The following is a 17,020-nucleotide window of genomic DNA, read 5'->3' on the forward strand; positions in this document are numbered from 1 at the left end:
AAGGATTAAAGAGCATCTAGCCAGCAGGACTAACTTGGCTCTAGTCATATGAAGGGTTAAAGGGCATCTAGCCAGCAGGACTAACTTGGCTCTAGTCATATGAAGAGCATCTAGCCAGCAGGACTAACTTGGCTCTAGTCCTATGAAGAGCATCTAGCCAGCAGGACTAACTTGGCTCTAGTCATATGAAGAGCATCTAGCCAGCAGGACTAACTTGGCTCTAGTCATATGAAGAGTTAAAGGGCATCTAGCCAGCAGGACTAACTTGGCTCTAGTCATATGAAGAGCATCTAGCCAGCAGGACTAACTTGGCTCTAGTCATATGAAGGGTTAAAGGGCATCTAGCCAGCAGGACTAACTTGGCTCTAGTCATATGAAGAGCATCTAGCCAGCAGGACTAACTTGGCTCTAGTCATATGAAGAGCATCTAGCCAGCAGGACTAACTTGGCTCTAGTCATATGAAGAGCATCTAGCTAGCAGAACTAACTTGGCTCTAGTCATATGAAGAGCATCTAGCCAGCAGGACTAACTTGGCTCCAATCATATGAAGAGCATCTAGCTAGCAGGACTAACTTGGCTCTAGTCATATGAAGGGTTAAAGGGCATCTAGCCAGCAGGAGGAACTTGGCTCTAGTCATATGAAGGCCATCTAGCCAGCAGGACTAACTTGGCTCTAGTCATATGAAGGGTTAAAGGGCATCTAGCCAGCAGGACTAACTTGGCTCTAGTCCTATGAAGAGCATCTAGCCAGCAGGACTAACTTGGCTCTAGTCATATGAAGAGCATCTAGCCAGCAGGACTAACTTGGCTCTAGTCATATGAAGAGTTAAAGGGCATCTAGCCAGCAGGACTAACTTGGCTCTAGTCATATGAAGAGCATCTAGCCAGCAGGACTAACTTGGCTCTAGTCATATGAAGGGTTAAAGGGCATCTAGCCAGCAGGACTAACTTGGCTCTAGTCATATGAAGAGCATCTAGCCAGCAGGACTAACTTGGCTCTAGTCATATGAAGAGCATCTAGCCAGCAGGACTAACTTGGCTCCAATCATATGAAGAGCATCTAGCTAGCAGGACTAACTTGGCTCTAGTCATATGAAGGGTTAAAGGGCATCTAGCCAGCAGGACTAACTTGGCTCTAGTCATATGAAGGCCATCTAGCCAGCAGGACTAACTTGGCTCTAGTCATATGAAGGGCATCTAGCCAGCAGGAGGAACTTGGCTCTAGTCATATGAAGAGCATCTAGCTAGCAGAACTAACTTGGCTCTAGTCATATGAAGAGCATCTAGCCAGCAGGACTAACTTGGCTCCAATCATATGAAGAGCATCTAGCTAGCAGGACTAACTTGGCTCTAGTCATATGAAGGGTTAAAGGGCATCTAGCCAGCAGGAGGAACTTGGCTCTAGTCATATGAAGGCCATCTAGCCAGCAGGACTAACTTGGCTCTAGTCATATGAAGGGTTAAAGGGCATCTAGCCAGCAGGACTAACTTGGCTCTAGTCATATGAAGGCCATCTAGCCAGCAGGACTAACTTGGCTCTAGTCATATGAAGGGTTAAAGGGCATCTAGCCAGCAGGACTAACTTGGCTCTAGTCATATGAAGAGCATCTAGCCAGCAGGACTAACTTGGCTCTAGTCATATGAAGAGCATCTAGCCAGCAGGACTAACTTGGCTCTAGTCATATGAAGGGCATCTAGCCAGCAGGAGGAACTTGGCTCCAATCATATGAAGAGCATCTAGCCAGCAGGACTAACTTGGCTCTAGTCATATGAAGGGCATCTAGCCAGCAGGACTATCTTGGCTCTAGTCATATGAAGAGCATCTAGCCAGCAGGACTAACTTGGCTCTAGTCATATAAAGAGCATCTAGCCAGCAGGACTAACTTGGCTCTAGTCATATGAAGAGTTAAAGGGCATTTAGCCAGCAGGACTAACTTGGCTCTAGTCATATGAAGAGCATCTAGCCAGCAGGACTAACTTGGCTCTAGTCATATGAAGAGCATCTAGCCAGCAGAACTAACTTGGCTCTAGTCATATGAAGGGTTAAAGGGCATCTAGCCAGCAGGAGGAACTTGGCTCTAGTCATATGAAGAGCATCTAGCCAGCAGAACTAACTTGGCTCTAGTCATATGAAGAGCATCTAGCCAGCAGGACTAACTTGGCTCTAGTCATATGAAGGGCATCTAGCCAGCAGGACTAACTTGGCTCTAGTCATATGAAGAGCATCTAGCTAGCAGAACTAACTTGGCTCTAGTCATATGAAGGGTTAAAGGGCATCTAGCCAGCAGGAGGAACTTGGCTCCAGTCCAATCACAGTCACAGTTTGTTTGCAGCTCATTAGACTACTGGTGCTTCGGCGCCCCGCCCCCTCATTCAAACGTCCTCAAAGTTATAAAATGCGTAATAACTTATGGGTTTTCTATGTGAGTAGATATGACACAGGCTACCTAACTCGGTAATAAGTTATTAACTCTATAAAGTCAGCAGTGAGTTGGGGGTTTTATAGATGGTTTTGTGCCTTTAAGGCCGCCTGTTCATTAGGAGTTGGTTTCAAATGACGCCAACCTTTTATTTTTATCTCAATGACCTCATCCTCTATGGTTGAAGTTCACTAACCAGCGAATCTTTTTCATCTCATAGATTTTTGTAGTTTTCTTCTCTTTTACTCTTCATTAAACCGAGTTTACAACAACTTTAACTTGATAACAGATGTCGATGATGTTAAACGGCGCTTTCTGACAGCGACTTCTCTAACGGTAAGTTTCCCCGAAATTTCTATAAATGACGAAGCGAGTATATCGCAACCGGGCCTTGTAAATTACGGAGTTTCCCATGTGAGTTGAACCGGGAGAGCAGAAAGTAACATAATGTACGAAACTGTACCAGGCGACTTTTACTAGAAATAAGAATTGGAGATCTGTCCTAATGTTCGACCGAATCGGCCCGACTCCGCATTTGATGTCACCTAGGTAGAACCTTGTTGGTGATTAGGAAGGTTAGTAGACTAGTTACCCATCCTAAGCAAAGTGACAGTCTAGAAGTTAGAGGGGAAATGTTCAAAATCGACGCTACCGGTTTATCTCAAAAGTTCTAAGTAATCAATTTAAATAATTATAGCAATCTATTGCTCTTGTAAAAACCATTAGGCCTAGACATGTAATGTGAGTGATCTTACAACGTAATCCTAGTAGACCTATCATTTATATTGGACCAGAAGGAAACTGTGTTATATAGTCTAGTCCTAGTCGGGGGGTTGTCGAGAGATATGAATGTAAATAAAGAGATACATCATAATTTAGTCACAGTAAAACACTGTCACAAACTCACACACTGTTTGATAACACTGTGAACGAGGAGACGTTATTATTACCATGTAATAATGACATGCCGGGGTTATTATGGGGCGGTCTACTTTTCTCACTTGTCATTAGAATTGTCCTTGGAAAAGAAGAATGAACAAGAGAAAGCTATTTACATACATGCAAACACCTGGCACGTACATCCACACCTGGCCCAAGGCTGGGCTGGTAGGGTTTTGTATCCTGGGAAGTATAGCAGGTGAATGTTATCAAGAGACAGTTTAGTTTTGTAAAAATATACAGTGCCTTCAGAAAGTATTCATACCCCTTGACTTATTCCCCATGTTGTTGTGTTACAGACTGAATTCAACATTTATTCAATTGATTTGTTGTCTCACCCATCGACACACAATACCCCATAATGTGAAAATAATAAAAATCCATGAGCAGTTTCCTTCCTCTCCGGCAACTGAGTTAGGAAGGAAGCCTGTATCTTTGTAGTGACTGGGTGTATTGATACACCATCCAAAGTGTAATGAATAACTTCATTGATAACAACATTCTATATCACTTCACCATGCTCAAAGGCTGCTTTTTAAAAACATTTTTACCCATCATCCAATGGGTGCCCTTCTTTGCGAGGCATTGGAAAACCTCCCTGGTCTTTGTTGTTGAATCTGTGTTTGAACTTCACTGCTCGACAGATCATTTTACGTGTGGGGTACAGAGATAAGGTAGTCATACAAAAATCACGTTAAACATTATTATTGCACTTATGCAACTTATTGTGACTTTTTAAGCACGTTTTTACTCCTGAACTTATTTAGGCTCGCCATAACACAAGGGTGACCTTTTTTTATTTTTAAATATTATTTTTATTTCACCTTTATTTAACCAGGTAGGTCAGTTGAGAACACCTTTATTTAACCAGGTAGGCCAGTTGAGAACACCTTTATTTAACCAGGTAGGCCAGTTGAGAACACCTTTATTTAACCAGGTAGGCCAGTTGAGAACACCTTTATTTAACCAGGTAGGTCAGTTGAGAACACCTTTATTTAACCAGGTAGGCCAGTTGAGAACACCTTTATTTAACCAGGTAGGCCAGTTGAGAACACCTTTATTTAACCAGGTAGGCCAGTTGAGAACACCTTTATTTAACCAGGTAGGTCAGTTGAGAACAAGTTCTCATTTGCAACTGCGACCTGGCCAAGATAAAGCAAAGCAGTTCAACACAGACAACAACACAGAGTTACACATGGAATAAACAAACATACAGTCAATAATACAGTCACCTCTGTTCTACATTACTATATACTAGTCATCTCTGTTCTACATTACTATATACTAGTCATCTCTGTTCTACATTACTATATACTAGTCATCTCTGTTCTACATTATTAAATACTAGTCATCTCTGTTCTACATTACTATATACTAGTCATCTCTGTTCTACATTACTATATACTAGTCATAGTCATCTCTGTACTACATTACTATATACTAGTCATCTCTGTTCTACATTACTATATACTAGTCATCTCTGTTCTACATTATTAAATACTAGTCATCTCTGTTCTACATTACTATATACTAGTCATCTCTGTTCTACATTACTATATACTAGTCATAGTCATCTCTGTACTACATTACTATATACTAGTCATAGTCATCTCTGTACTACATTACTATATACTAGTCATCTCTGTTCTACATTACTATATACTAGTCATCTCTGTTCTACATTACTATATACTAGTCATAGTCATCTCTGTACTACATTACTATATACTAGTCATCTCTGTTCTACATTACTATATACTAGTCATCTCTGTTCTACATTATTAAATACTAGTCATCTCTGTACTACATTACTATATACTAGTCATCTCTGTTCTACATTACTATATACTAGTCATCTCTGTTCTACATTATTAAATACTAGTCATCTCTGTTCTACATTACTATATACTAGTCATCTCTGTTCTACATTACTATATACTAGTCATAGTCATCTCTGTTCTACATTACTATATACTAGTCATCTCTGTTCTACATTACTATAAACTAGTCATCTCTGTTCTACATTACTATATACTAGTCATCTCTGTTCTACATTACTATATACTAGTCATAGTCATCTCTGTTCTACATTACTATATACTAGTCATCTCTGTTCTACATTACTATATACTAGTCATCTCTGTTCTACATTACTATATACTAGTCATCTCTGTTCTACATTACTATATACTAGTCATCTCTGTTCTACATTACTATATACTAGTCATCTCTGTTCTACATTACTATATACTAGTCATCTCTGTTCTACATTACTATATACTAGTCATCTCTGTTCTACATTACTATATACTAGTCATCTCTGTTCTACATTACTATATACTAGTCATCTCTGTTCTACATTACTATATACTAGTCATAGTTCTACATTACTATATCTCTGTTCTACATTACTATATACTAGCCATCTCTGTTCTACATTACTATATACTAGTCATAGTCATCTCTGTTCTACATTACTATATACTAGTCATCTCTGTTCTACATTATTATATACTAGTCATCTCTGTTCTACATTACTATATACTAGTCATCTCTGTTCTACATTATTATATACTAGTCATCTCTTCTACATTATTATATACTAGTCATCTCTTCTACATTACTATATACTAGTCATCTCTGTTCTACATTACTATATACTAGTCATCTCTGTTCTACATTATTATATACTAGTCATCTCTGTTCTACATTACTATATACTAGTCATAGTCATCTCTGTTCTACATTACTATATACTAGTCATAGTCATCTCTGTTCTACATTACTATATACTAGTCATCTCGGTTCTACATTACTATATACTAGTCATCTCTGTTCTACATTACTATATACTAGTCATCTCTTCTACATTATTATATACTAGTCATCTCTTCTACATTACTATATACTAGTCATCTCTGTTCTACATTACTATATACTAGTCATCTCTGTTCTACATTACTATATACTAGTCATCTCTGTTCTACATTATTATATACTAGTCATCTCTTCTACATTACTATATACTAGTCATCTCTGTTCTACATTACTATATACTAGTCATAGTCATCTCTGTTCTACATTACTATATACTAGTCATCTCTGTTCTACATTACTATATACTAGTCATCTCTGTTCTACATTACTATATACTAGTCATCTCTGTTCTACATTACTATATACTAGTCATCTCTGTTCTACATTACTATATACTAGTCATCTCTGTTCTACATTACTATATACTAGTCATCTCTGTTCTACATTACTATATACTAGTCATAGTCATCTCTGTTCTACATTACTATATACTAGTCATCTCTGTTCTACATTACTATATACTAGTCATCTCTGTTCTACATTACTATATACTAGTCATCTCTGTTCTACATTACTATATACTAGTCATCTCTGTTCTACATTATTATATACTAGTCATCTCTGTTCTACATTACTATATACTAGTCATCTCTGTTCTACATTACTATATACTAGTCATCTCTGTTCTACATTACTATATACTAGTCATCTCTGTTCTACATTACTATATACTAGTCATCTCTGTTCTACATTACTATATACTAGTCATAGTCATCTCTGTTCTACATTACTATATACTAGCCATAGTCATCTCTGTTCTACATTACTATATACTAGTCATCTCTGTTCTACATTACTATATACTAGTCATCTCTGTTCTACATTACTATATACTAGTCATCTCTGTTCTACATTATTATATACTAGTCATCTCTGTTCTACATTATTATATACTAGTCATCTCTGTTCTACATTACTATATACTAGTCATCTCTGTTCTACATTACTATATACTAGTCATCTCTGTTCTACATTACTATATACTAGTCATCTCTGTTCTACATTACTATATACTAGTCATCTCTGTTCTACATTACTATATACTAGTCATCTCTGTTCTACATTACTATATACTAGTCATAGTCATCTCTGTTCTACATTATTATATACTAGTCATAGTCATCTCTGTTCTACATTACTATATACTAGCCATAGTCATCTCTGTTCTACATTACTATATACTAGTCATCTCTGTTCTACATTACTATATACTAGTCATAGTCATCTCTGTTCTACATTACTATATACTAGCCATAGTCATCTCTGTTCTACATTACTATATACTAGTCATCTCTGTTCTACATTACTATATACTAGTCATCTCTGTTCTACATTATTATATACTAGTCATCTCTGTTCTACATTACTATATACTAGTCATCTCTGTTCTACATTACTATATACTAGTCATCTCTGTTCTACATTACTATATACTAGTCATCTCTGTTCTACATTACTATATACTAGTCATCTCTGTTCTACATTACTATATACTAGTCATCTCTGTTCTACATTACTATATACTAGTCATCTCTGTTCTACATTACTATATACTAGTCATAGTCATCTCTGTTCTACATTACTATATATACTAGTCATCTCTGTTCTACATTACTATATACTAGTCATCTCTGTTCTACATTACTATATACTAGTCATCTCTGTTCTACATTACTATATATACTAGTCATCTCTGTTCTACATTATTATATACTAGTCATCTCTGTTCTACATTACTATATACTAGTCATAGTCATCTCTGTTCTACATTATTATATACTAGTCATCTCTGTTCTACATTACTATATACTAGTCATAGTCATCTCTGTTCTACATTACTATATACTAGTCATCTCTGTTCTACATTACTATATACTAGTCATAGTCATCTCTGTTCTACATTATTATATACTAGTCATCTCTGTTCTACATTACTATATACTAGTCATCTCTGTTCTACATTATTATATACTAGTCATAGTCATCTCTGTTCTACATTACTATATACTAGTCATCTCTGTTCTACATTACTATATACTAGTCATCTCTGTTCTACATTATTATATACTAGTCATCTCGGTTCTACATTACTATATACTAGTCATCTCTGTTCTACATTATTATATACTAGTCATCTCTGTTCTACATTACTATATACTAGTCATCTCTGTTCTACATTACTATATACTAGTCATCTCTGTTCTACATTATTATATACTAGTCATCTCGGTTCTACATTACTATGTACTAGTCATCTCTGTTCTACATTATTATATACTAGTCATCTCTGTTCTACATTACTATATACTAGTCATAGTCATCTCTGTTCTACATTACTATATACTAGTCATCTCTGTTCTACATTATTATATACTAGTCATCTCTGTTCTACATTATTATATACTAGTCATCTCTGTTCTACATTACTATATACTAGTCATCTCTGTTCTACATTACTATATACTAGTCATAGTCATCTCTGTTCTACATTATTATATACTAGTCATCTCTGTTCTACATTACTATATTCTAGTCATCTCTGTTCTACATTACTATATACTAGTCATCTCTGTTCTACATTACTATATACTAGTCATCTCTGTTCTACATTATTATATACTAGTCATAGTCATCTCTGTTCTACATTACTATATACTAGTCATCTCTGTTCTACATTACTATATACTAGTCATCTCTGTTCTACATTACTATATACTAGTCATCTCTGTTCTACATTACTATATACTAGTCATCTCTGTTCTACATTATTATATACTAGTCATAGTCATCTCTGTTCTACATTACTATATACTAGTCATAGTCATCTCTGTTCTACATTACTATATACTAGTACATACATTACTATGTACTAGTCATCTCTGTTCTACATTACTATATACTAGTCATCTCTGTTCTACATTACTATATACTAGTCATCTCTGTTCTACATTACTATATACTAGTCATCTCTGTTCTACATTACTATATACTAGTCATCTCTGTTCTACATTACTATATACTAGTCATCTCTGTTCTACATTATACTAGTATATAGTCATAGTCATCTCTGTTCTACATTACTATATACTAGTCATAGTCATCTCTGTTCTACATTACTATATACTAGTCATCTCTGTTCTACATTACTATATACTAGTCATCTCTGTTCTACATTACTATATACTAGTCATAGTCATCTCTGTTCTACATTACTATATACTAGTCATCTCTGTTCTACATTACTATACACTAGTCATCTCTGTTCTACATTATTATATACTAGTCATCTCTGTTCTACATTATTATATACTAGTCATAGTCATCTCTGTTCTACATTATTATATACTAGTCATAGTCATCTCTGTTCTACATTATTATATACTAGTCATAGTCATCTCTGTTCTACATTACTATATACTAGTCATCTCTGTTCTACATTACTATATACTAGTCATCTCTGTTCTACATTACTATATACTAGTCATCTCTGTTCTACATTACTATATACTAGTCATCTCTGTTCTACATTACTATATATACTAGTCATCTCTGTTCTACATTACTATATACTAGTCATCTCTGTTCTACATTACTATATACTAGTCATCTCTGTTCTACATTACTATATACTAGTCATCTCTGTTCTACATTACTATATACTAGTCATCTCTGTTCTACATTACTATATACTAGTCATCTCTGTTCTACATTACTATATACTAGTCATCTCTGTTCTACATTACTATATACTAGTCATCTCTGTTCTACATTACTATATACTAGTCATCTCTGTTCTACATTACTATATACTAGTCATCTCTGTTCTACATTACTATATACTAGTCATCTCTGTTCTACATTACTATATACTAGTACTAGTCATCTCTGTTCTACATTACTATATACTAGTCATCTCTGTTCTACATTACTATATACTAGTCATCTCTGTTCTACATTACTATATACTAGTCATCTCTGTTCTACATTACTATATACTAGTCATCTCTGTTCTACATTATTAAATACTAGTCATCTCTGTTCTACATTATTATATACTAGTCATCTCTGTTCTACATTACTATATACTAGTCATCTCTGTTCTACATTACTATATACTAGTCATAGTCATCTCTGTTCTACATTACTATATACTAGTCATCTCTGTTCTACATTACTATATACTAGTCATCTCTGTTCTACATTACTATATACTAGTCATCTCTGTTCTACATTAATATATACTAGTCATCTCTGTTCTACATTACTATATACTAGTCATCTCTGTTCTACATTACTATATACTAGTCATCTACATTACTATATACTACATGTTCTACATTACTATATACTAGTCATCTCTGTTCTACATTACTATATACTAGTCATCTCTGTTCTACATTACTATATACTAGTCATCTCTGTTCTACATTACTATATACTAGTCATCTCTGTTCTACATTACTATATACTAGTCATCTCTGTTCTACATTACTATATACTAGTCATCTCTGTTCTACATTACTATATACTAGTCATCTCTGTTCTACATTACTATATACTAGTCATCTCTGTTCTACATTACTATATACTAGTCATCTCTGTTCTACATTACTATATACTAGTCATCTCTGTTCTACATTACTATATACTAGTCATCTCTGTTCTACATTACTATATACTAGTCATCTCTGTTCTACATTACTATATACTAGTCATAGTCATCTCTGTTCTACATTATTATATACTCAGTACTATATACTAGTCATCTCTGTTCTACATTATATATTAGTCATCTCTGTTCTACATTATATATCACTAGTCATCTCTGTCTACTACATAGTCATGTTCTACATTACTATATACTAGTCATCTCTGTTCTACATTACTATATACTAGTCATCTCTGTTCTACATTACTATATACTAGTCATCTCTGTTCTACATTACTATATACTAGTCATCTCTGTTCTACATTACTATATACTAGTCATCTCTGTTCTACATTACTATATACTAGTCATCTCTGTTCTACATTACTATATACTAGTCATCTCTGTTCTACATTACTATATACTAGTCATCTCTGTTCTACATTACTATATACTAGTCATCTCTGTTCTACATTACTATATACTAGTCATCTCTGTTCTACATTACTATATACTAGTCATCTCTGTTCTACATTACTATATACTAGTCATCTCTGTTCTACATTACTATATACTAGTCATCTCTGTTCTACATTATTATATACTAGTCATAGTCATCTCTGTTCTACATTATTATATACTAGTCATAGTCATCTCTGTTCTACATTATTATATACTAGTCATAGTCATCTCTGTTCTACATAATGATATACTAGTCATCTCTGTTCTACATTACTATATACTAGTCATCTCTGTTCTACATTACTATATACTAGCCATAGTCATCTCTGTTCTACATTACTATATACTAGTCATCTCTGTTCTACATTACTATATACTAGTCATCTCTGTTCTACATTACTATATACTAGTCATCTCTGTTCTACATTACTATATACTAGTCATCTCTGTTCTACATTACTATATACTAGTCATCTCTGTTCTACATTACTATATACTAGTCATCTCTGTTCTACATTACTATATACTAGTCATCTCTGTTCTACATTACTATATACTACATTACTATATACTAGTCATCTCTGTTCTACATTACTATATACTAGTCATCTCTGTTCTACATTACTATATACTAGTCATCTCTGTTCTACATTACTATATACTAGTCATAGTCATCTCTGTTCTACATTACTATATACTAGTCATAGTCATCTCTGTTCTACATTACTATATACTAGTCATCTCTGTTCTACATTACATAGTCATCTCTGTTCTACATTATATATATACTAGTCATCTCTGTTCTACATTACTATACTAGTCTAGTCATTACTATATACTAGTCATCTCTGTTCTACATTACTATATACTAGTCATAGTCATCTCTGTTCTACATTACTATATACTAGTCATAGTCATCTCTGTTCTACATTACTATATACTAGTCATCTCTGTTCTACATTATTGTATACTAGTCATCTCTGTTCTACATTACTATATACTAGTCATCTCTGTTCTACATTACTATATACTAGTCATAGTCATCTCTGTTCTACATTACTATATACTAGTCATCTCTGTTCTACATTACTATATACTAGTCATCTCTGTTCTACATTACTATATACTAGTCATCTCTGTTCTACATTACTATATACTAGCCATAGTCATCTCTGTTCTACATTACTATATACTAGTCATAGTCATCTCTGTTCTACATTACCATATACTAGTCATAGTCATCTCTGTTCTACATTACTATATACTAGTCATAGTCATCTCTGTTCTACATTACTATATACTAGTCATCTCTGTTCTACATTATTGTATACTAGTCATCTCTGTTCTACATTACTATATACTAGCCATAGTCATCTCTGTTCTACATTACTATATACTAGTCATAGTCATCTCTGTTCTACATTACTATATACTAGTCATAGTCATCTCTGTTCTACATTACTATATACTAGTCATCTCTGTTCTACATTATCTCTGTTCTACATTACTATATACTAGTCATCTCTGTTCTACATTACTATATACTAGTCATCTCTGTTCTACATTACTATATACTAGTCATAGTCATCTCTGTTCTACATTACTATATACTAGTCATCTCTGTTCTACATTACTATATACTAGTCATCTCTGTTCTACATTACTATATACTAGTCATCTCTGTTCTACATTACTATATACTAGTCATCTCTGTTCTACATTACTATATACTAGTCATCTCTGTTCTACATTACTATATACTAGTCATCTCTGTTCTACATTATTATATACTAGTCATCTCTGTTCTACATTACTATATACTAGTCATAGTCATCTCTGTTCTACATTACTATATACTAGTCATCTCTGTTCTACATTACTATATACTAGTCATAGTCATCTCTGTTCTACATTACTATATACTAGTCATAGTCATCTCTGTTCTACATTACTATATACTAGTCATCTCTGTTCTACATTACTATATACTAGTCATAGTCATCTCTGTTCTACATTACTATATACTAGTCATCTCTGTTCTACATTACTATATACTAGTCATAGTCATCTCTGTTCTACATTACTATATACTAGTCATCTCTGTTCTACATTGCTATATACTAGTCATCTCTGTTCTACATTACTATATACTAGTCATCTCTGTTCTACATTACTATATACTAGTCATAGTCATCTCTGTTCTACATTATTATATACTAGTCATAGTCATCTCTGTTCTACATTACTATATACTAGTCATCTCTGTTCTACATTACTATATACTAGTCATAGTCATCTCTGTTCTACATTACTATATACTAGTCATCTCTGTTCTACATTGCTATATACTAGTCATCTCTGTTCTACATTATTATATACTAGTCATCTCTGTTCTACTATATACTATATACTAGTCATCTCTGTTCTACATTACTATATACTAGTCATCTCTGTTCTACATTACTATATACTAGTCATCTCTGTTCTACATTACTATATACTAGTCATCTCTGTTCTACATTACTATATACTGTTCTCTGTTCTACATTATTATATACTAGTCATCTCTGTTCTACATTACTATATACTAGTCATCTCTGTTCTACATTACTATATACTAGTCATCTCTGTTCTACATTATTATATACTAGTCATCTCTGTTCTACATTACTATATACTAGTCATCTCTGTTCTACATTACTATATACTAGTCATCTCTGTTCTACATTACTATATACTAGTCATCTCTGTTCTACATTACTATATACTAGTCATCTCTGTTCTACATTACTATATACTAGTCATCTCTGTTCTACATTACTATATACTAGTCATCTCTGTTCTACATTACTATATACTAGTCATCTCTGTTCTACATTATTATATACTAGTCATCTCTGTTCTACATTACTATATACTAGCCATAGTCATCTCTGTTCTACATTACTATATACTAGTCATCTCTGTTCTACATTACTATATACTAGTCATCTCTGTTCTACATTACTATATACTAGTCATAGTCATCTCTGTTCTACATTACTATATACTAGTCATCTCTGTTCTACATTACTATATACTAGTCATCTCTGTTCTACATTACTATATACTAGCCATAGTCATCTCTGTTCTACATTACTATATACTAGTCATCTCTGTTCTACATTACTATATACTAGTCATCTCTGTTCTACATTACTATATACTAGTCATCTCTGTTCTACATTACTATATACTAGTCATAGTCATCTCTGTTCTACATTACTATATACTAGTCATCTCTGTTCTACATTACTATATACTAGCCATCTCTGTTCTACATTACTATATACTAGTCATCTCTGTTCTACATTATTATATACTAGTCATCTCTGTTCTACATTACTATATACTAGTCATCTCTGTTCTACATTATTATATACTAGTCATCTCTGTTCTACATTACTATATACTAGCCATCTCTGTTCTACATTACTATATACTAGTCATCTCTGTTCTACATTATTATATACTAGTCATCTCTGTTCTACATTATTATATACTAGTCATCTCTGTTCTACATTACTATATACTAGTCATCTCTGTTCTACATTACTATATACTAGTCATCTCTGTTCTACATTATTAAATACTAGTCATCTCTGTTCTACATTATTAAATACTAGTCATCTCTGTTCTACATTACTATATACTAGTCATCTCGGTTCTACATTACTATATACTAGTCATCTCTGTTCTACATTATTATATACTAGTCATCTCTGTTCTACATTATTATATACTAGTCATCTCTGTTCTACATTACTATATACTAGTCATCTCTGTTCTACATTACTATATACTAGTCATCTCTGTTCTACATTACTATATACTAGTCATAGTCATCTCTGTTCTACATTACTATATACTAGTCATCTCTGTTCTACATTATTAAATACTAGTCATCTCTGTTCTACATTATTAAATACTAGTCATCTCTGTTCTACATTACTATATACTAGTCATCTCGGTTCTACATTACTATATACTAGTCATCTCTGTTCTACATTACTATATACTAGTCATCTCTGTTCTACATTACTATATACTAGTCATCTCTGTTCTACATTACTATATACTAGTCATCTCGGTTCTACATTATTATATACTAGTCATCTCTGTTCTACATTACTATATACTAGTCATCTCTGTTCTACATTACTATATACTAGTCATCTCTGTTCTACATTACTATATACTAGTCATAGTCATCTCTGTTCTACATTATTAAATACTAGTCATCTCTGTTCTACATTACTATATACTAGTCATCTCGGTTCTACATTACTATATACTAGTCATCTCTGTTCTACATTACTATATACTAGTCATCTCTGTTCTACATTACTATATACTAGTCATCTCTGTTCTACATTATTATATACTAGTCATCTCTGTTCTACATTACTATATACTAGTCATCTCTGTTCTACATTACTATATACTAGTCATCTCTGTTCTACATTACTATATACTAGTCATCTCTGTTCTACATTACTATATACTAGTCATCTCTGTTCTACATTACTATATACTAGTCATCTCTGTTCTACATAATGATATACTAGTCATCTCTGTTCTACATTACTATATACTAGTCATCTCTGTTCTACATTACTATATACTAGTCATCTCTGTTCTACATTATTAAATACTAGTCATCTCTGTTCTACATTACTATATACTAGTCATCTCTGTTCTACATTATTAAATACTAGTCATCTCTGTTCTACATTACTATATACTAGTCATCTCTGTTCTACATTACTATATACTAGTCATCTCTGTTCTACATTATTAAATACTAGTCATCTCTGTTCTACATTATTAAATACTAGTCATCTCTGTTCTACATTACTATATACTAGTCATCTCTGTTCTACATTACTATATACTAGTCATCTCTGTTCTACATTACTATATACTAGTCATCTCTGTTCTACATTACTATATACTAGTCATCTCTGTTCTACATTATTAAATACTAGTCATCTCTGTTCTACATTATTAAATACTAGTCATCTCTGTTCTACATTACTATATACTAGTCATAGTCATCTCTGTTCTACATTACTACACTGCTCCAAAAAATAAAGGGAACACTTAAACAACACAATGTAACTCCAAGTCAATCACACTTCTGTGAAATCAAACTGTCCACGTAGGAAGCAACACTGATTGACAATACATTTCACATGCTGTTGTGCAAATGGAATAGACAACAGGTGGAAATTATAGGCAATTAGCAAGACACCCCCAATAAAGGAGTGGTTCTGCAGGTGGTAACCACAGACCACTTCTCAGTTCCTATGCTTCCTGGCTGATGTTTTGGTCACTTTTGAATGCTGGCGGTGCTTTCACTCTAGTGGTAGCATGAGACGGAGTCTACAACCCACACAAGTGGCTCAGGTAGTGCAGCTCATCCAGGATGACACATCAATGCGAGCTGTGGCAAGAAGGTTTGCTGTGTCTGTCAGCGTAGTGTCCAGAGCATGGAGGCGCTACCAGGAGACAGGCCAGTACATCAGGAGACGTGGAGGAGGCCGTAGGAGGGCAACAACCTAGCAGCAGGACCACTACCTCCGCCTTTGTGCAAGGAGGAGCAGGAGGAGCACTGCCAGAGCCCTGCAAAAT

General features: G+C 33.9%; 1 protein-coding gene across 1 annotated transcript in view; it reads left to right on the plus strand.

The window, feature by feature from the left end:
- Nucleotides 1-2,413: 2,413 nt before the first annotated feature.
- LOC139393038 (dual specificity phosphatase 16) overlaps nucleotides 2,414-17,020 on the plus strand; it is a 53,173-nt gene continuing 38,566 nt past the window's right edge. Inside the window, exon 1 of the mRNA XM_071141364.1 lies at nucleotides 2,414-2,757. The gene's annotated coding sequence lies outside the window, so the exon portion shown is untranslated. The remainder of the gene's footprint in view (nucleotides 2,758-17,020) is intronic.

Source organism: Oncorhynchus clarkii, chromosome 33 (assembly GCF_045791955.1).
Source record: "Oncorhynchus clarkii lewisi isolate Uvic-CL-2024 chromosome 33, UVic_Ocla_1.0, whole genome shotgun sequence".
NCBI classification, from domain to species: Eukaryota; Metazoa; Chordata; class Actinopteri; order Salmoniformes; family Salmonidae; genus Oncorhynchus; species Oncorhynchus clarkii.